This window comes from Gopherus evgoodei, chromosome 1 (assembly GCF_007399415.2).
Source record: "Gopherus evgoodei ecotype Sinaloan lineage chromosome 1, rGopEvg1_v1.p, whole genome shotgun sequence".
Taxonomy (NCBI): domain Eukaryota; kingdom Metazoa; phylum Chordata; order Testudines; family Testudinidae; genus Gopherus; species Gopherus evgoodei.
In genome coordinates this window covers 64107916-64130616 of record NC_044322.1, presented here as the reverse complement: position 1 = coordinate 64130616, position 22701 = coordinate 64107916, and the positions used below count along the sequence as shown (strand labels likewise).

Below are 22701 nucleotides of genomic sequence, written 5' to 3'. Positions count from 1 at the left end.
CTATCTGGCCTGTGGGGCCCAGTCGGATAGGTGTGTCTGAGTGCCTACAAGATCTGGCTTCACTCAAAACACAACAGCCTGTGTTTGTACATGCTCCAGCATACCCAACAGTCTATTGATTAGGAGACTCACCTAGGATATGAGACACCCAGGTTTCAATCCAATTTGGAGCATTTGAACCCACGTCTCCCACATGAGTGCCTTAACCAGTGGGTATAATGGCATGGGCTCTCTCTGTTTTTTGAGAGAGAACATGGGATACCTAGGGCATGAGATACCTAGGGCATTTAACTCTTGTTAGTCCCAGCAGACATCTCAGGTGGTAAGCAGGGATTTTCTCATGACTGGCAGCCCTTTTTGTCCTGCTCCACCCCCTTTTATAGCTTTTGTACAAGGCAGGAATATTTTGTCTGTGCTTGTTCCACCCCTACCTCATCAATGGAAAAGGACAAGGATTAAGATGGATTCCAGTATCATGTGACATTTGGCACACATGTGCACTATAAGATCCCTAGTCTCCATTCTTCCCTGGTTGGCCCACATGTACACGGGAAGGTTTTCAGTTAACTAAGGCCATTTACAATTGACTGTTTCTGGAGCACCCTTAATAGCCTCCATTTAATATGTTTACATTAGTGATACAAGTTTATATTTTATTCTTCTATCTCCAGATATAGAAATAATACACGCAAACAAATAGGATGAACACACTTAGTAGATTACAAGCTTTCTAATGATACCATCCAAGGAGTACTTAGCATAAAGCATATTCCAATTATGTTATATTCATCAGCATATTTCCATAAAGAATATGGAGTGCAACATCACACCTATCTCTGACCTGTGAGTCCAGGTCCTAATGTCCAAATCAGTGGGAATTAAAAGCTTAAGTATCTTTGTGAATCTGAATCTTAAGTCCCAACCTTTCCCCCTGCATTTCACTCCTGACTACCTCAGGTGGTTCTCCGATCAGCTTGAATCCCTTACTTAGGTGCATAACTCTACCTCTGGACTGTATGGGAAACCTGGGTGCCTAACTTGGGTCAGAGAATTCCACTAAGTGCACCTAGGTGTTAGGCATTGCAGTTCCCAAGTCTTCGTGTATCTAGACCTGAATACCTTGCTACTAGCAGAGTGAGAAAGCTGGAGGCATAGTCTTCTAAAAAGTAGACCCAAAGCTCTGTAACGCCGTCCCTAAAGAAATCAGCAAAAGTCAACCCTCACCACCATCTGATGTGACCTCTCTTAATCTCTCCTGTTGAAATGGTTCCACTTTGTATAAAAAGTCATTGGAGTAAGAATAAGAAACTGGATCTCCCATCTCTAGGCCCCAACCCCCAGACTATGGAGTCAGTCTCACATTCTCTCTGGCCCAATGACTATTCACTGTTATTCATAATCTCTTTTTCAATATTGGCAGCCATTCAAAGTCAGTTATTTGCAGCTCTAATGAACAAATGCAAATACTGTTCCTGACCTCATTACATGAGCAAAGCCAATCAAGTAATCTGAATGGATGGATAGCTTATGTGCTTCATAATATTCTGCAATTTTGTTCCCTGGGCAAGTAGAGAGAAGTTAAACTGTGCTATTGTTTAGACAGCAACAGTGAATTTTAGGACTATGAGTCTTAAAAATAAACCTGAAGTTTTTATTGCCAGTGAGAAAATAAAGACCATATTTGTTTTTGTTCACAGGGCAATATGGTTTTTGTGCTGAAATATTTAAATCAGTACAGAAAATAATAGAATAGAAACTTCAGAAAGAAAAAAAGAGAAGCCAGCTTTAAAAATCCTCCTCCTCCTCCCCATCAATTTGTCTACACTTGTTACCCTTTAAAGCTTGCCAAATTACCCCAAAATTTGCAGAAATTCCACACTATTCCCTATAGTAAGTATACTAAAGTGACCGTATGTATTTACCTATGGAAAATTGGCAAGTTTTTACAGGCATTCTCTCAGACGATCGCCCTCAAAACCTGGATAAACAGATATACCTTGTAGGATGCCTTGAAGATCAACAAACCTGCTTCTGCCAGACTGAGGGGGTAGCAAGATCAAGGTCCTCCACTGAGAATGCTCTGCTGTCCTGTCAGATCAAGCATCCAATTGTACTCAGATATTTAAGGTAAAGTACAGAAAGAGAGGGTATTACCAAGACATACATATGTCTATTTACATGTGTCATGTCTATTTACACTGTGGTTATCAGCTTAAGTGGGCATATTTTTATATAGTTATTTACCCGGATTGTTTTACTGTAATTTTAAAGTTACTGAAACAATTTATAAGTGTAGATAGCTTCTTAAAACCCTAGAATTCGCTCCTATTTTTCCAAATGAGCCAGAGATGTTTTTCAGAACCCCAGAGTATGCTCTATTGGCTTCGCTTATTACATTTTCCATCATTAGCTTTTATTTAATAAATCCAAGTAACAAAAAACATAGACAAGGGTCTGACTTAAACTCACAAAGGCCAGAACATTCAGAATTCAGGCTTCTCATTCCTTCTTTAAATCAGGTCTTTGTGTCTTGATACTGCAGGAATCTGGGACCCATAAGCAAGCTCCTCTAGGCACATGCTATAGTACGTAGTATTATACGTGCAGCAAGACACCTAGTGATATTAGAGAATTAGGGGGGAAATGAAGCAATATGTTATAAAAGCCAGAATGATGGTACTTCAGATCATCTTCATCATAATACTATTATTCAAGATGCCTTCTTTTTATGTGCTTAAGTGCTATTGAACTACTGGTTAAGTTTGAAGGGAATAACTGTGAAATATTGCCCTTTAATCCACTCATTATTTTAACTTTTTATAGTGATTACTTAGGAAGCAATGGAGAAAACAGCACAACATGTGATATATCAGTGGAATTATTTTATTTTCATGGATTTGAAGAATTTAGATTTCTAACAAATGGATAACAAAGTCTGTGATCAGACTTGTGGTCAAGGCATCAGACTAGAGTTCAGGCAAACTAGATTTAATACATGGTTCTGGCATGAACTAGCTGTGTGACCTTGGACAAGTCTCTCTGTGCCCATCTGAAAAACAGCGATAATAATACTTATTTTCTCCCACTTCTTTGTCTGTCTTATCTGTTTAGATTGTAAGCTTTTAGCAGGGACTTTCTCAGACTATGCATTTGTACAATTCCTATCATAATGAAGCTCCAGTCTTTGTTGGGGCCTCTACTGTAAGAGCAGAGTAGGAGCTACTGTAACACATATACAATAAGTGCCTATACCAATAGACCAAATGTGTCTGGAGCCAGGACTAGAACTTGGTCCAACTCTAAAACATAATTCATTTGAAGACAATCCATTTATTTTTCCGTTGGTTGACCACATTTGAGCTGATCACAATAACTTACAAATATCAGTGTGTGAGTTCATGTTGCTCATTAGGAATATCGTTGTAATTGAGAGATAATTAATATCTATTTTTTATTTCCAAAAAGGAAAACAGATGTATAATGTTCAATGGAACTAGTGTGAAGGATCCATCATGAAGTAAATGGAGGTGACAGACATTTTCATTATGTATGGATCATTAGTACAGTACACCATAATGGCCTCTCAAGAGCCATTATAGTGCATCCTGTGAGTACATAGTGACATAGCCTGTAATACATGAATAACTAACATTCTAAAGCAAAATAATTTAATTTAATATCAGTAAATCATCTTGGTAGATCTACAGCTAGGTCAAAATGCAGCTGCCCACTTTTCAAGTGGATTGAGATGCTGTGAGAATTAATTTTGAGAATCTGTGTTTTGTGCTTCCATTGGCTACTATTGGTGGGAGACAATGATAAAAATATTTCCAAGAAAATGTTAGATTTATTTTTCACTTTTTTTGAATTTTACAGCATATAATTCTCAATGACTGTAATCAGAGTAGCTGCACTGAATTCAGTGGAGTTATGTCGATTGCTGAGGATTGGCTCCAAGATTTTTTTCCTGCTATATATTAGCTTGTGAAATGCATTTTGGTGTAAAAGTTCATATCTGTGAAATTAGCCTCAGCCACTCTAATGACTGCCTATAGCTTCTCCAAAATACTGTTAGCCATGAGATTCTTCTTAAGGCTACATGTGCATAGTGTGGCAAGATGCTGAATACTGTTATTGCTTCTGCTGCAATCAAAGCAGATCCACTCTACAGTAATGCATATATAAATAGTGGCTTTCCCACAGGTCCAAATGTACCTACTACAGTGGACCTTCCCACCTGGCCAAAATATGGCAATTCACATTTACTGCTATGTAAAGCTTGAGCAGAGCTATTATGCTGGGAATGGAAGAGCCCAAATCAACAGGCCAGCACCAGCCACTGAAGGGATCCAACACTCATAAATTTTCAGAAGCCCTGTCTTTCCACACTTGAGAAGAGAAGATCTACTGACTTGGCAAGGAGTAAATCTATATCTACTGTCTATGGCTCGGTCTTCGGTCTTCTAATTCTGATATTCAAACAGTCACCTTTGTGCTCTCCCCATGCAGTCCATCACTTTTGGGAAAAGTGCCGTGTAAACATCAATTCAAGTCATGCATTATCCTCCTTCAAACTCTCCTTTGTCATGTATCCTACAAAAAATCTTGACAACAGTTAGCTGTTGTAGGAAGTCCACTTCCTATGATGGTCACAAATACTGTTTCCTTATACTCCCCTGTCTGTATCCATGTGTTGTCTTTTGTCTTATAATTAGATTGTAAGCTTGTTGGGCAGGGATTGTTTTTTGTTGTGTTTGCATAGCGTCTATTACAATAGGGTCCTGGACCATGTCTACAGCTCCTAAGTGCTATAATAATGCATGGTGCAAAACAGCTTCTGGTCTCCTTTCTCCTTGGAGTTACTTCCCTTGACACAACGTACCGGCATGGAAGACGCTCCCCTGAACCCACATTCTATTCCTCACTTGGTACAGCTAACAGCATTATATTCTTAATATGGGTACTAGGACTTCCACTCAGGACTGTCCAGAGGATTCAGGGGGCCTGGGGTCTTCGGTGGCGGGGGACCCTCACAGCCGAATTGCTGCTGAAGACCTGGCACTTCGGTGGCAGGTCCCGAAGCGAAAGGACCCCCCACCGCCAAATTGCTGCTGAAGACCCAGAGTAGAAGAAGCTCCAGGGGCCCAGGCCCTACGAGTTTTCTGGGGGCCTCGGAGCGAGTGAAGGACCCTACTCCAGGGACCCCAAAAAACTCTCGTGGGGGCCTGGGGCAAATTGTCCTACTTGCCCCCCCCCCCGGGCAGCCCTGCTCCCACTCTTGTTTCTCATTTCGCTCTTTATAAACCCATCAGTCTGCTTTGACTTGTTTACAGGAATGCACTTAGTTCTGCTACTACTTCTTTGTGGGAATTGAGGAGAAAGTGCCTGGGAATCACCATCACCACTATCCCTCCTGCTCACTGGAGAGGTCCTGAGTAGGCTAGATGGATTTCGAAGGCAAAGTGTTTGGAAATATTGGATGGGAAAAGAATGGATATTTTTGAATGGAGGAAATGTTATAGTCAGGGAATGTCATTTATAGCTCTCAGCTGTAAAGATTTTTGGGAGCCCCTTATGGTTTTGGCCAGACATCCTCACATTGTGCTATTATAATGATGCCACTGTTTGTCTCCCTGCATGGACTGGAGTCCGAGAACGCTCCTCTCTTTCCTACAGCTTTTCATTTATTTGGTAACTTTTCTCCACAGACGCTAAAGAGGAAACACTCCACATTTGTGGAATTGCTTTTATTCTCAACATTTGCTGTTGCCAGATTGTGGTTGGGCTTGCACGCCCATGCAAGGTAGTAAAAGCCCCCTTCTTAACTTGTGACAGCTACCAGTTATCACCACATGCAATGCAGGAGGAGAAGCAGGCTCCACAGAGTTACTTATATGTCCCCCTTGGAAGCATTATGGGACAGTGAATGGATGGAATCTTGGCTACACTACCATATTAGCAAAATATACATTGCAAGGTATATAGACCCAGGGAAGTTTACTCTGTCCCTGGAGCAGGGAGATGGGTTCTGCTTGAGGGCAGTGTAACAACATGCTTCCCCATGCAGAGGACAGATACTAAGCCATGATCTAGACCTTCATCTTTTTTATTCAATCCTTTTTCAATCTCTCTTGTACTCTATTGTTGCATCTCATATTTTTTCCAAAGACCGCCATTGGTAAAGTTGACAGCAGCCCAATGTGAACTGCTGTCAGGCCTGCTAAAGGAATGAGGTTTGTTTCTGCTGGGCTTTAATGGCTATTTAGCTTGGCAGCTGCTCTCTGAGACATGGTTCTCTTCAGGGGATCTCTTCATTTCAACAGCCACCCTATAGGTTTCCCTTCTGGTACTGAGCATCAGACATCTGCTTTTGTCCTCTCTTTCTTTCCCAGTCCTCGCCATATCTGACACTGGGCTCTGTGGGCAGCAGAGTCCCTTGTTCCTCATGTTTTTAATAAACAAAAGCTTGTTCTTGCAGGAGCTTACTATGCTCAGGAGCACCATAGCTATTCCTGGAAATGTGGAGAATTAGCTGTGAGCTGCTCTTTGTCTCTTCTGCTGCATACCTCACAATGATCTCATTGTGCCTGGGGTGTTTTTGAAAATGCCATAGGCACCATCAGCTGGCACAGGGAAGAAAGAGCTCTCCAGTCCTTGCAGCACTGACTTTTGCACCCCACATGCCTCGGGGTGCAGTTTCAGGCAGGTTCAGTTAGTTATTTTCAAGTAGATTTGATTCCTCCTCTCCCTTTCATTTTTTCAGAATGGAAACTGGGACAGCTGATTGAGTTTATTTTGCATTTTTTGAAAATTTAGTCCATTGCACCTAATGCCCAGGGACATTATTAAGGTTGAAAAGCCCTGATCTTGACTTACTCCACCATTACCCCTTTTATGTCTGTTTGTATTTAGGCATCTCTTCCTGCTCACTCCTTTATTACTTTTTTTTTTAAAAAAGCAATTTCAGTAACAGAAGTCTTGCTCTCCTGTGTGAACCTGTAATAAGCATGTTTGTCTTACATGGAGAGAAACTGATGTAGGTGGAAGTACAGATTTTCATTTCAGGCTTCCAAAGGAATGATTGCAATTATATATATTAACACCATCCTTTTTGCACAAGTTAGTTATCAGAGTACTTTATAAGAGAATACAATATTGGCTTCTAATGAATGTTCTCATTTTGGGACTTTGTATTATTATATGAGAATCCATTATCTCCTATTAGCAAGGTAAACTCTGCCCTCTACTACTAAGTATATTCAGGGCTAAAATGAGATTGGCTGGCAATAGCCCAACAAATTGATACTTCTTTTGAAGCCTGTCATCTTTGAAGGCTCAATCATCTGAGCTTTCATTTAAAAAAAAAAAAGCAAGCAGACTTTCAGAGCCCCAGCACTCTGCTCCTTTACTGGTAAATTAGTGCATTTACATAGAGTTTGAGTAGGAGTTTTTAGATAGTTAAGTGCCTTTCTGTTCTGAAAATCCAGTCACAGTTATCCCCACAGATACTAGGGGTGAGGTATTGAACAGATGGAGAAATAGTATGTTTACTTAAGTGGGGTATTCAGAAAGGGATTTGGAAATACTTTGTGGACTTTGAGTTGTTGTGTGAATAATTGGGTGGTCCATTGGCTCATTGTTTGTTGAAGTTTCAGACTCTGCTGCTGGATGCTGAACAAATAGTAATATCCTCTTGTATTTTGTACCTACTTTGTCATGATATTAGTATGTGGCTACAGATGACTTCAAATTAAATATGCCACCTAAACATTTAGTGAGACGTTCTTCTGAGGTCTTCTCCAAAAGTATTTCACACATCTTAGGTGAGAACTGCAAAAAGGACTCCCTTGCAGGAGGATCAGATTTTGCTGGTAATGGTGAGATATTATATTATAATGAATTGGTATGTATTCACACTGTAGAACAAATGTATTAACACAGTGATTTGCAAACTTGTTCCATTTGTGACCATTTTCCCCTTAACTGAAGGAACTACTCTGGGATCCCCCTCCCATCCAACTAGGAAATAGCTAAGACTCCCTATCATTTAGTAATATGGGAAAGATAGGTTGACATCCCCTTGATATCTGTGTGTGACCTACAAATAGAGAACACCTATTTTAGTAGATGGGCAGGGGGGAAAGCATATTTCCCTGCAGGCTAGCCAGATAGGTTGAAATCCCTTTTGCTAGTTATTCACCTTGCCATCACCACTTTTCTCTTTGGCACAATAAAGATGCTCGTCCTACGTATTAATTCTGCAAATTTATTTCAGAAACTGGTCAAAAGAATGATATACCTAGATGTTATCACCAGCTGAAGAAAGAAACTGTAATGTGATGGGAAAGACAGTCACTACCAGGGAAGGATAGCACTCCTCAGGAGTTTTGTTCCATGGGGAAAAAAAAGATTCCCTAGGTGGAGAAAAAAAAATAGGATCAATTACTATTTGAGATAGATAAACCACAGGAAAAAGAGATCCACTCTGCTGCTGAGCTACTTTTCACCTTCTCATCTCTCTTTCAGGCATCCATTCTTTTCCCAATATGGCATGTAAAATAGAGAATTCACTGATGCAAGTGGCTGGAACTACTTTACACAACTGCTTGTACTAAATTTGTCAAGAGATAAATACTAAATTATATCAGTCCAATAAAAACCTAAAGTGCCTTTGTGGAACAGTACATTGAAGGATCCCCTCCTGTCTGTTTGGGAACATGGACTGATGGCTAGGGAAAGGTTCCCCTATATCTGCTGAAGAAAAAGTGTCCATAAAGGGTCAAATTGTAGGAGTAATCTGTGTCCAAATTTACAAGACAGATTAGGTGTAAACTCCACATACAGTAACATGTTAGATGAACAAATTAAGGGACACACATTTACTATCACAGTTGGTTTGTCTGAACTATCTTATCTGGCACACAGTTGGGATAACTCCTGGCACAGGCTCAGCTCAGCAAGCCTACGTTCCTGAGCTGATAAATCCAAATTCAACACTTACTTGTAAGAGACAGGCTGTGAAGGTATTGACTCTGAGAGGATCTTATCTTGGTTTAGAGATAGATGATGCTGAAGAGAGTAGAAACAGACTGTGACAGCCTCAAAAACAGGAGAAGGTGGTCTTGTGGAAAACACACTGATCATGGATATAAGATAAATAATAGGTCCCAAACAGTGGTAATTTTAAAATACTCTTCTAAGCATATACAGTACATGTAGTAGACAAACACCATCCAATATAGCCACTTCAGGTGCTCCATTATGAGCTTGTGCAAGATATCCACCAATCCTGGCTGATGCAGGGAGGTGGGGGGAGTACATATGGATGTGTGTTAAGATACAGATTGTGATACGCATCCAATCACTAGTGGAATTTTCAAAAGTGAAGCTCATGGTTTGCTAGTCGTATAGGATGAAGCCATGGGTCCAATCCATGATCTAAGTCATGTACATATTATAATGAGCTGTTAGCATGTATTCAGAACATTTCCTCACCCAACCCAGAATTTTAAAAGCAGATGAGTTTGACAGGGTAGATGCTGTGGGAGACTCTGGGAGAGCTGACATATACTGAGGCAGTGATGGTGTCCTGCAATCAGGAGGTCCTGCAGGATCTACAAAGAATGAGATGAACATGAAAATTGGGCCAAAGAATAGCTGGCATTTACCAGAGAGATCATGCATTTGGCTTTCTTGAGTACAGAGAATCAGAGTGGAATGCTTAGCTCACTATGTATTGGAACAGATTCTTTGAGGAACTCTGTAAGAGAACTGATTTCCTTAACATTAGAGTCAGATAGCTGGTTACCCAGAACCAGATGTGCTCATTCTACTTATGAGGTCACTCAGTCATAATGAGTCTGCAACTCCCCATCATAGTTTGATGTTGGTACTCCTACCCCACTTGCCTGTTCTTATAGAATTGCAACCTCCCCATGACCTGCCATGTCCACAAACATGCCTATCACCATTGCAAATGGTTTCCTTGTTTTCATAGCCTGTTTCCAAGAAATCCCTGACATATCTGCAAATCCAGTGGATGAGAGAAGCCACACAGTGGACTATCAAGGGTTCAAACAGGAAGCCATGCAGTAGAAGATAAACTCTTGTCCTTCTTGCCTTTTTTAAATTTAAGCTTAGATGTGTCCAGTTCCTTTCCAACCTTCTCTTTTCCTTTCTATACCTGTAGCCTGCCAACCCCCAGGTTTACCCTTTTGCAAGATAAAAGTAATTTTATAGTCATCTTTTGCTTGTATTTTCTTGTCTTAATCTTCTATCTTCATTCGGTAAGCAGTTGTTGCTATGAAAATTGCTGTGCCATGAATATCTCTGTCTCTGTACCATTGCTGACAGGACCTGCAACAGTTACATACTACTTAACTTTAATGACTTCACTTTGATTGGTTTATAGATATGCTAAAGAGGATGCTTAAGTTCTCTCTAACTTCTTTCTACAGCAGACTAAGGGAGTGGAAAGTTACCAGCCAGAACAAAGATAACCAATTAGAGCCTTTAAAACTCAGAGGCCAGGCAGGCCTGGGAAAAACAGAACCATAAAAGAAATTTGAGAAGGGGATTGATCAACCAACATAAGAATAGGTAAACTTGGAGAAAGTAAACCATATACTGCAACAGAAGAATTTTGGATGGTCCCAAATAACCTTGACCCCAGACTAAAGAATGCTATAGAGTGGTGAATTGAGACAGGGAAATGCATATTGTTTTTTTACTTTTGTATAAGTTTGTGTAGACGTGCAGACTGACCCCTGCAGCACCTCCTGCTGGCGCCTTCTGGGAATTAGCTCTTTTTCCAGACAGGAGCACCCTCTGCAGGCTGGTGATCTGCCTGTCCTCTGGGTCCTGTGTCCCTCCCTGGATCCCAGTTCCCCTTTAACTGGGGTGCTGCCCCCTGGCAGTATCCCACCAATCTGGATCTCCCCTCCCTGGGGAACCCCCAACCCACTATCCCCACTTTTGGCTACTGCCCAGTCTCTATCTAGCCTCCATTCACTGGGGCAGACTGCAGTATCAGCCACTTGTCATAGGCAAAGGGATTTGGACCTGCTGCCTTTGCCTACCCCTTGGGCTGTCCCCTGCAGCCCCCAGTACCTCTTGGCCTTATGCTAGGCTGCAGCCTGGGGCTTTCCAGGCAGAAGTTCCCCAGCTCCTCTGCCTTTCCACAGCCCTCCACTCAGGTACTCTCTGTCTAACTCCCTGCAGCCAGGCCCTTCTCCTCTACAGGCAGAGGAAGACTGTCTGGGCTTCTGGCTCACAGCCTTTTATAGGGGCCAGATGGGCCTGATTGGGGCATGGCCACAGCTGAGCATACTTTCCCCTAATCATCCCAGACTTTTAGCGCTGCAGCCCTCTTCAGGGCTGCTTTCAAACCCCTCAGGGCATGAGCGGGTAATCACCCTGCTACAGTCTGTATATTTCTCCCAGAACCCAATAGGTACAGTCTGTATATTTCTCAAGCTATTAAAAAAAAGTTGTAAAACCCCATGCAAAGTGTCTGTATGTGTTATATGCTATACCTTATGTGCCTCTTAAAGGGGAAAACAGCCAGAAAGCTCACAACTTTGGATGGCATCTTGTGACAGGGTGTGTTTAAGCTGTAGAGGGAAATCTGAGAGCTCAATGTTGGTTCCAGGGACTGGGCAGTGGGCCATCTAGTCTAAACTCTCAGAAGGGGTTGCTTGATAGCACATCTGTACCCTCAGAATGTGCCTAGGGACCCCAAAACAGAGACAAAGCCTGGGCTCTGTTCAAACTCCGGAGGCTTAAAACATATGGGGGACCCAGCAACTAGGTCCTCACAGCAGTCAGGTTAGTGGCAAAGAAGTGATGCTCAACTGGAACTGTAACACTGCCGGGGCAGCTTTAGATTTTTTGCATCCCCAAGCACGGCAGGCAGGCTGCCTTTGGCGGCGTGCCTGTGGGAAGTCACCCGTCCCATGGATTTGGCGTACCCACTGCTGAATTGCCGCTGAATCTGTGGGACTGGCAGACCTCCCTCAGACAAGCCACTGAAGGCTGCCTAACTGCCACCTTCACAGGGACCGACAGGGTGCCCCCTGCGGTTTGGAGCACTAGTGCCTGGGGCTGCCACTGGACACTGCTCCATTTTAGTTACAGTGTTAACACAGAGCCCTGATGATGGTAATTTAAAATTTCAAGTGTCAACAATTTTACCCTGGATCAAAGCATGTTAGAAACAAGAGGAATAATCCTAATCACAGTTTGAAGAGCTGCTGAATCTACTAAGTATCACGGTTTCTCAAGTAGGAAGGGCTTGTTTATGGGCAGAGTATCACTACTTTCTTTTCCAATTTGATGCCTGGCTGTGGAAACAAATAGCAGAAAATCTTGGGCCTAAATGAAGCCTCAAGTGAGGATTATGTGTTGTTTCCAAGATTTAAGACAAATAAATCCAAATTTGATCACTAATATTTCTAAGATCAGAACATCATTATGTTTTAAAAATAAAATGTGAAAAATTTCTATTTCATGGAAAAAATGTTAGAACAAATATCTAACATGTTAGAGTATTTGTAGCACTGTTATAGACTTACAAGCTTATAAGAAATATTGCATGCATAACATTAGAGAAATTTTGAAACTTATACAGAGTTTAAATTAGTCTTTTATAGAATAAAGAAAAAGGAGGAATCTAGGCAGAAATGCCAGCTTTAATAAAAAGGATCTGTCTGGTGTGTGACCTGCTGCCTTCTAGGCTCAGGACAAGACACCACCAGATCCCTAGTCAGATGTAAGCAAAAATAGAAGACCTTTTGTTTCACATCACTCCTTCAGGCAGGACACCACCTGGAGCAAATTCACTGAGCACAAGCAGGAAGGTCACTGGAGACAAATCAAATAGTTGCACATCAGACATACCTTCCCTCAGGGAGGCTCCAGCAGGCAGTAGACTCTAGTCCACACAATAGTCCTGCATCAGGTGCTTACTTTACCTCGAATTGGCCCTGGTAGGCAGCCACCTTTCAAACAATTCCTAGCCCCAGCTAGGCCTCTCTCTCTCTCAGAGTACAAGACGAAGATCTGCTTTCTTTTAGTCAAGCCATAATTGAGCTGGGCTCTCTTCTTTTAACCCCTCTGTAGGGATGCTCAGTACATGCTACCAGCTATCAAGTTTTATAGGAGCTCAAGATCATCCTGGATGTCTTTTTGTTCCTCAGAGGTGGCAACCCCTGGTTTCATGCCATATTCGTCTGAAGAAGGAATACAAGTAAACAACCGAACAACTGATGGTAAGCAATCTGCAGATAATACAACATCTTCTAAACAAACTGGAAGACAAACTGCTATAGGGCCTTTGTTATGTAGACTTTTTATATAGACAAAAACCACAAGCTTCCAACAGCATTTCAAAGGAAAAGCTGAGTCATGCTTATAAATATACATGTTCCATAATTTTTGATAAGGGGAAAACTGATTGTTGTGAACAATCTGTGCATAAATAATTCAGAAAAGAATTTAATAAATTCAGGAAGTTTAAGACCAGAAGGAACTATTAGATCATCTAGTCTAAACTGTATGTCAGAAGTTGTTAAATTTCACCCAGTTAGCCATGTTTTAAGCCCAATAACTTGTGTTTGGCTAACATATACCTTTCAGAAAAACATCCAGTCTTGATCTGAAGACATGAGAAGATGGACATTCCAACACTTCTTTTGATAGTTTGTTCCAACAATTAATTTCTGATGGAAAAGAATCCTCACAGCCAACGTGAGATATCAAACTCATGCTAACATGGATCTAGAGGTAAGTTCTAATGCCACCTACTCTGATTTGAATCATGGAAAGTGATGCCAGAGGCATGTGTTCCTCACCAGTTCATTCAAGATCGTGTCTCAGAAGCAAACTTATGGAGGGTGATGGGACTGTATGCTAGGAATAGATAAAAAGCCTAAAGATGTCAGAACCAAATTGCTAAAGCCAAGCCAACAACACTTGGAGAGATACTGAGAAATGGACCACATTCAGGTCACCATTGGTTTCCCTTATTGCAACATTTAAGAATGTTCAAAGACCTCATTAGGTGTCTTTAAAAAAAAAATCTTAAGGGTTTATAGCTATAATACCAGATAAAGACCTGTAATATCACCTTGAATTGAACTGAAGGTTTTATATATCCTGAGAGACCAGCTATGGTGAACTGTCCAAAGGAGCTGGAGAATTCATCTAACCACCTGCTCCACTGGTTGGTTAAATAATAATAAAAAAAGACTCTTTTTCTTGTATCCAAGTGATCTCTTAGTTACTCTACAGTAACTACTTTTCACAGAGAATGTATCCGAGTTAAAATGTCTGTAATGACTTAAAGTGTCTCATTCAAAAATTTCCACTATATTCCCATTTAAAAACAAAAACAAAACAACAGAGGTTAGGAGTGCTGGATAGAGCTGGTGGAAAATTTTCAATTAAATCTATCTTCATCAACATGCGATTTATGAAGATATTGGTTTCAGTTGTTTGTACAGAAAGTTTCTGAGTTCCACTGCTATCTAGTCACTGACCCAAGGTGATGGTGACTGGAAAGAAAAAATCTAAATCTAGTCTTTTCTGCTCTGATACAATTCTCTTTTACAAAAGCATTTAAAAGGTTTTGTGTTCATTCCAGTGAGGAACAACAAACAAAATTTCATAACCTTGAAAGTTGTTGTCAAATGGAATTGTCATCCTATGGTCAGCACTGGTGCTGCGGTGGGCAAATTCATTAAATTATTTCAGCATACTACTAGTTCTAACAAATTGTTTTCACTATGTTGGAAAAGTGGCTAAAAAAAGCATACAAACTGAAAACAAAGATTTTTCCGATAACCCTGGATTTGTAGTAGCACATGAAATACAAGATACAAAGCTTATTGTTTTAGCATTTGGATAGGTAAGAGTTACAAATCAAGATGAGGGTTACAGGTTACCTGTGTTTACACATATTGGGGAATTTTCATAGAAATTAGAAACAACTGAGTTGTTAAAAGCATATTTTGGGGGCTTGTGCATTTAATAAGAAAAAGATTTGGCTGTAAATCATCAACATCAGGGATGGCATTTTTTTATTTAATTGACATTTCAGTAATTCAATAATTGTTCAAACATCTAACTTTAGAATTACTGATGGTAGAACTGACAGTTCTGTAACTTTTGATTGATATAAAGTTTGACAAATTGATAAAGACTTGTATTAAGGAACCATAGTTCAATTGTGCTACACAAGATCACCTCCACAGAATAAAGAATTAGAATACATTTACTATTTGATAAGAAGAATGATTTTTTATGATAGGATTTATTACACCTTGATAAGTTTTAACATCATAAATAAAATTCATGCATTTAGACACTCTCATATAATTATACTTAGTTTACTTTCTGTAATTTCTTATTTATCTTTAAACTGTATTTTGATAAGAATTCTCAAGTCTGCACTTTAGCTAAAACCACCTGAAATTAATGAATTAATTATAAACATGCTATGGTTAATTGGCTAATTAAACATATTTAACGAATGTGAGTTTTTTTGTGTTTTATTTCCCCTAATGCTCTCAAACCTTGCAGTTTTCTCACACAACATGTTATTCGCTCATTTGGTCATCTTTGGCTGCTGAATGCAATAAAGTATGAAACCCTAATCTACTATTATAACAACCTGAAAACTAAGGTGACATAATTTTTCACAGTTGCTTTGATTGCAACCCCAAAAGCCTGTTCTAACAGAGAAAGGACACACACACACACACACACACACACACACACACACACACACACACACACTATTCCATTCTCCATATTATGACCTGACACATATTAGATCAGTGTCCTCTTGTGAGGCAAGCAGTCCATGATAATGAATGCCAATTTCATGCATGTTACACACACGCAAGGCTTGCTGTTCACCTTTTCTATACAATTTCCTCAAAATTCTGCCTGGGTTATGAACAGACTATTCAAGTTGTCACAAGTTTTCAGTATCAAGTAAAGAGAAGCTTAGCCCAAGCCATACTCATCAACAATGATACTGTATTCCTAAAAAAGACATCGCTTCCTTCCAGAGGACTATAAAATCCTTGCATCTCTAGAATGTTAGGTCATATTTTCTTTATTTCTCGGTGCTCATTTTCACTTTACATAGAAATAGGGTTTAGATTTTTCAATGTTTACATGAACCTGCTGCTTCTTTCCAACCTAGAGTGATGATCCTCTGTTTGTGATGTAACATTTGGTTGCTGTGGGACAATGATAGTGTCACAACTGGAGGATTCCATGGTCTGATTTCATACAAAGAATGAGTGCAGTAGCAGAAACAGATTAAGTCCTGGGGAGCAAAAATCCTGTTTTCACAGGAACTAGTCTGTTACTAAAGAAAGTGAATGTGAATGAGAGAGAAACATAATTGTTCCTAAAGAGAGGATTACCTACTGCTATTTAGATACAGCCTTATATCAAGAGAGGTGGAGTGCCTCACTGCCCCAGGAGGCAGGATTCTCTCTCACACAGGAATTGTACACACAGAAACAATCCTCCCCAAAATTCCCAGTGCACAGAGTGTATATAGGCAGCAGTTGGTTCCAGTGCAGAAGGGCTAGGCCAAGGTTCTGCATCCTCTCCAGCCACCATGAGGAGATACATGTACAAAAAGGAAACTGTCCTTCCATATTCCTCACACACATCCCCACTGGACCTCAGAAGGACAAGTCACAGTCTGGCTAAATATGTCTAGTAGGAGTCCCTGGATCTTTTAAAAGTTAGTATATATTGGTTTACTTTTCAAAGCAAATGATCTAAAGTTAGGCACCTAAATACCAATGTCTGGCACCTATGTGGTGATGTAGATGAGTGAATCAGCTTTTCAGTGCCTAGCTTTAGGCACTCATATCTTAAAAGATCCAGGGACTCCTACTAGCCATATTTGGAAAACATTGAGCCAGATTGTGAGTTGTTTTTATGAGGTCCAGTGGGGATGTGTGTGAGAAATGTTGAAGGACAGTTTCCTCTTTGATACATGCATCTCATGGTGGCTGGGGAGGATGACGAGCCTTGGCCCAGCCCTTCCACACTGCAACCAACTACAGCCCATATACATCCTATCACAGGAAAAGGCAGGTCTATGTGATTGGGGACTCCACCCAAAGCAGTATAAAAATTAGCTAAGTCAATCAAATCTGGAACATGCCCAGTTAATATAGTAGTGTGGCCACAAAATAAATGGCCTAGAGCCTGGGCAGTAGGGTCAGATGAGATAATTAGGGCTCTGAGACAAAATAACAGCAGTGAGCATGTGCAAGGTTAATGGTATTGAACAAGTCCAGGCATGCCCAAGGTAATGTTGACAGTACACACATGTGAAGTGTTGGCATACATCCTAGAATGAGGTAATGTTTAGCAGCAAACATGCCCTGGCAAAGACCTGATATCCAGTAAAACAATATATAAGGTAGTTATAGGCAGTTATAGGCAGTTTAGACAGTTGGAGGTGGGAGAGAGAGATCGAAGAGCAAGCAGAGAAGTCAGTTGGGATCCAGTGAGAAGAGCAGCTGGAAAGAAGCTGCTGAGAGTCCTAACAGCAGAAGATCAGAGGGCTGACCAAGAGTACAGAAAATCTGCTGGAAAGACAGTTTAAAATCTTGGCAAGCACTGCTGAGAAAAACAATGAGGAGTTCGGTGGCACCTTAAGGACTAACAGATTTATTTGAACATAAGCTTTCGTGTGTAAAGAACCCACTTCTTCAGATGCAACTAGTGGGTTCTTTACCCATGAAAGCTTTTGCCCAAATAGATCTGTTAGTCTTTAAGGTGCTACTGGACTCCTCATTGTTTTTGTGAATACAGACCAACACAGCTACTTACCCCCGATACATGACTGCTGAGAAAAGCCACTTCAGCAACAAGTAGCAACAACATTTGTAACAATGCAGTGGCATCAAGGGATAGTAAGCTTGTTATTTTAACTATATTTCAGCATAAGTATAGTATTAGTGTGAATGAGTGTATGAATGAATGGTTGTTAATTGTCATTTTCTTATGTAAAACGCAAAATATAAATTAGGAATTGCTGTCAGAGATCTATTGCAGACTGATCACCAGTAATGGGGCACATCACTTAGAACAGAGGTTGTCAAACTGGGGGGAAGGATTTTCCGAGGAGAGAGTACAGGATGTATTCTGGGGGGCATGAGAAACTTCCCCTCGCCCCTAAAAAACATTACTGAGCATATTTTACCCACAGCAACAAATAGCTAGCAAAGCTGATTCCTCCAGTCATATCAAGTCCTCAGATGGTGCTGTGTATTTGACTCTAGATGGCACTGTGAATTTTGATGGATTTCTGTTAAGCTTCCATAGCATTATGCAAAGTTGTTGCCATCTGTATGTTAATGCATTTGCTGCAACACGGTGTACACATTTAATTGTAACCATCCGTCACAATTGCTGTTTTGCTTTAGTTCTTATTACAATGTATCATTGCCTCTGTCTGAATCAATGCCTTACCTGTTTTTAATATTTATTGAGAGTTGCATATTGATTTTTTTTATTGGTATGTATACTTGTGTGACAGGAAGGGGGTGGGGCATAAACTACTACAGACACAAAGAAGGAGGGGGGTGCGGTCAAATAAGTTTGAGAACCACTGACTTAGAATTATTTGAACAGTATGCTATTGTAGTTAAAGTGTTTTTAACCTGCAATAAGGGCTTTGTATTTTAGATCATATTGTGGTAGAGATTATGAGTTATGTCAATAAAAGCTATTTTGGTAAGAGTACTGCCTGTGTCAATCACTTTATCCAAAGATAATACCAGTGTCCTTCAAATGTTTCCTTAGCTACCCTGGAGACCCATACCCCAGGAAAAGCAGATTAAGGGAGTGATAGGCAGATTATTCTAGAGGTGAACCAAAGTCTAAATTTTGGTTTAATTTAGGGACAATTATTTGAAAGAAAATGTACATTTTCTTGGGAGTAACAGGAGGAATAAAAACCTAACTAGCAAGGATGGCTAGATAGTTTGATAACTTGAAATAGTACCTCACTTAAAAGGATAAATTAACTGGATTTATAAACTGTAATTCACAGTATAATTTAATTAGGAAAAAAATGTGTGTAGAAGTCTGACCTTTTAGTATCACTTCAGTTTTTGAATACTTGTTAAGTTACTAATACATTGTTGCAGTCACCATTTCTAAGGTAAATCCTAGAAAATTAGGGTGTTACATTGGGTTTGTTGTAAAAACATGCTTAGGCCTAAAGGTTTCTGTAACCAATAGGGTCACAGCACAGCTACTTAGCATTTATTGTTTTTCTACACATTTTATATAAAAAACTGAGTTGAAGTATACAAGTCAAGCAAGATAAAGAATAGACCAATGCCTTTTTATAATTTTAGGAGCAAAAATGCATATTTCAATGAAATAATGGACCAGTATACTAATTTTTTCAATAAGGTAACTAGTAAATAATTTTGGGCATAGCAATCTGGGATTTAGGCATAGCAACCTGGGATTTGCTATACTGGATCAAAGCTTGTTGTCCAGCTAGTCTGTAAATGGCCTGAACCATTGACTTGCACTTGATGATTCTGAAGAAACTTCTTTTATAGTGCACCTTGCCCACTGTACAATACTATAATGTACATGGAAAACAAATTACTTCCTGACTGCAGCATGTGATCAGATTATGCCCTACAGCAAAAGATTTGATTAGACTTATTATTTTAGCTAGCATAGTTAGAAATGTTATTAGTGGTTATAAAATTATCCAGCACCTTAAAAAAATAATAATAAAAAAACTAGGCATGGTATTTTTCTCATGGCCTCCTGCACTAGTGATTCTACAGGCTGACACAGAATCTGTTATAAAATGATATTCTTTAACAAGCTATACATTCACTTTTCTTTATTTAATATAACGTGTGTTTTAATACTATGGGGCACGCTGGACAGGGATGACTAATCATTGTTTTGCTGTGCCCTTCATAAGGTCAATAACCTCATTCAGTTCCCCATCCAATATTTCTCCTGTCTTGACTAAATAATCCTAGTTGTTACGTGTTCTCACCATATACAAGCCCCATGTATCTGAACCATCTCTGTTGCCCTTAACTGGACCTAGTCAATCTCCAAGTATGGTTTAGTGTGCTACATGGCAGCCAGATTGACATAAAAGAACGTAATGATTTCAGAGCAGCTGTTACAAGCAAAGGCCAATGATCTGTGAACTGAAAGATCTGTAAGTAAAGCCTGACTAGATAGGTCATAATAGTGCTAAAATAAAGAAAAACCTGCATTTTAATAACACCCTAATTACACATTTATTCCTTCCACCAAAGATTATACATTTTAAAAAACTTATAATTTTACATGATTGCCTATACTATTTCAGCAGGAGTCACTACAGTCTATTTGGCCCCTGCTCTGCCAAGTATAAATTCATATGGACATGATAATTCTAGACCTGAAGAAAGGGCTGTACCGAGATCTTATTTGGGACTCTCTTTTTTCCTCCCTAGCTGGTGAGTCAGCACAGTATGCTAAATCGGAAATATTAAAGTAATAAAATACTTAAATTAAGTTCTATCATTGAAATGGCAGTTACAAGAATATAGGAGGGAGTCAGCTAATACTGTAATTAATATCACTAGTTAGAATGGTTTTCCTCTTTGAATGTAAACCAAAAACAAATGAGTGGTGTCCATAAAAAAGACTTAGACTTATAATGCCAGAACTTCGCATGGGGTAAATGGGGATGGAACGCGTTCATGCCCTTGGGAGTTTATAATTTAAGGGCCCTGATCCTATACTGTGTGGATGGGTCATTGTGCTTGTGCAAAATCCCATTGCCTTCACATAATGGCTCCAACAACTCCAGTGATCACAAGGACAGCATAGCTGTAGCTACACCTTTTGAAAGGAGGATGATGCCCTTTGACTTCAGCAGGAGTTGTAAGAGTCAGAGGTGTGGGACTGGGCCTAAAACAAGTTGGATTGACACGAGTTGTGAAATAGAAAACTATTTCTTTATGAAACCATTTTCTCTGTCCAGCAGTAATCCAGGAAAACAGTGACAATAAAAAAATATCTCTGATCAACCAGACAAGAGATTTACACAAGATTGATGTTTAAAATCTTTTCTTTACTGTAGGTGATTTATCTGAAGCCTGGAACTTTCACAGCAGAAGTCTGCTATTGGGAGAGATTTGGAAGTGGTATAACATAATGCTCTTAAATACAATATGAGAATATAGCGAGACAAAACTATTTTCACCACCACCACCACCACCACCAGTTGTTTAGAATTTCAGCGTACCTACATGTGCCAAATATACATCTAATGTATAATTATAGGCTTTTAATGGTCATTACCTTAATAATCATTCCAATTCTGATGCATAGGAAAACTAAGTTCAAACATTTTATTTTTTTGTGTCTAATCGCATGGCAGTCACTGAATAAAAATCAGGGCTTCCAGATAAACAGGCATCAAGTTCCACCTGAAAATGTACTGCATTCCCACACCTTTAATGAATCATTCTAATCAATTGTTAATTTGAATCATGCTCAGGTTCAATGTTACTTGGCATAAGTGCCACATGACTATTGTAAATAAATAGCTTCACCGACTTTATTAGTGCACAAAGTTAAATGTCAAAAAATGGTATTCGCATTTATATACAGTATAATTGCATGCTGATCAGTACAGCATAATTAAGGATACTAATGTAAAATGTTAACTAAGAGCCTAAGTGTGCGCTGAAAAATCAATAGGAGCAAAGAACAAAAAAGAAGCTAAGCAATGGGGGTTTATTTTATGCTGTATAAAGTGAAGCGCTGAGGAAGCTACAAAATGCCTATAATGTACTTCAATCAGTTATGTAAATGAACTCCTATAGTGTAAGAAATGGTCCTTCCCTCTCTGAACTATGTATTTTTTCTTGAGATCCCTCAACACATGAAGAAGTGTGGATCTTGATTGACTTAATGTATTTAAAATTTCCCTTATGAAGAACTGGATTTGAACTGCTTGGGATTACAATCGAAATGAATTTGATGGTTCAGCTCAGCTCCTAATGGATTACAGTCTGAATGTCATCAGCTTCATATTTCAGAAAAATTGTGATCCCTTTCCAGATTTAGAAGTCCAGAGCTGAACAAACAGAATGACTAAAGTCCCTCTTTTGATCCCGGGAAAGAAGCAAAAAGAGAATTTAATGCCCTTGCTCATTCAGCTGAGGCTCTCTGTTTGCTGAGCACCTGCTATCTTGATGTTGAAAGATGTGTTTATTGAGAACCAAGCAAAACAGGAATTTTGGTAAAAGGTGCAGAGAGTCTTGAATGAACCCAACAGAAAAACCTAATAGACATGAACTAATAATACTAAAACATAGAACAAGAATTCTCCAATCCAGGTTGTTGTTTTTTCCCTCTTTTTATTTTCAGGTGATTTTGGAATTAGGTTATAACTAGCATTGTGTAAATCTAGATCTGGAGAGGAGAGGGGATTTTTCAGAGGTATTCACAAATAGTTGATTAAATAACAGTGAATGGATTTTGCTGTGTTAAGCTTCTCCCTTTTGAAAAATGTTTTGACTGTTCACAAATACTCCAGTGAACAAATCATTTTGGCAGGATTATTTGCAGAAATAGTAAATACTAAACTAACAGGACAGAATAACCATATAAAGTGAA

General features: G+C 39.6%; 1 long non-coding RNA gene across 3 annotated transcripts; it reads left to right on the top strand.

Moving 5' to 3' along the window:
• Positions 1-2021: 2021 nt before the first annotated feature.
• LOC115653233 lies at positions 2022-22026 on the top strand. 3 transcript variants are annotated; one of them, XR_004000886.1, is made up of 4 exons: positions 2022-2127; positions 13120-13268; positions 13636-13782; positions 21158-22026. It is a non-coding gene; the product is annotated as an uncharacterized LOC115653233 (long non-coding RNA). The 3 variants fall into 3 exon arrangements; XR_004000885.1 differs by lacking the exon at positions 21158-22026 and adding an exon at positions 10458-10599 and having other exon boundaries at positions 13636-15353; XR_004000879.1 differs by lacking the exon at positions 21158-22026 and having other exon boundaries at positions 13636-15353.
• The last annotated feature ends 675 nt before the right edge of the window (positions 22027-22701 follow it).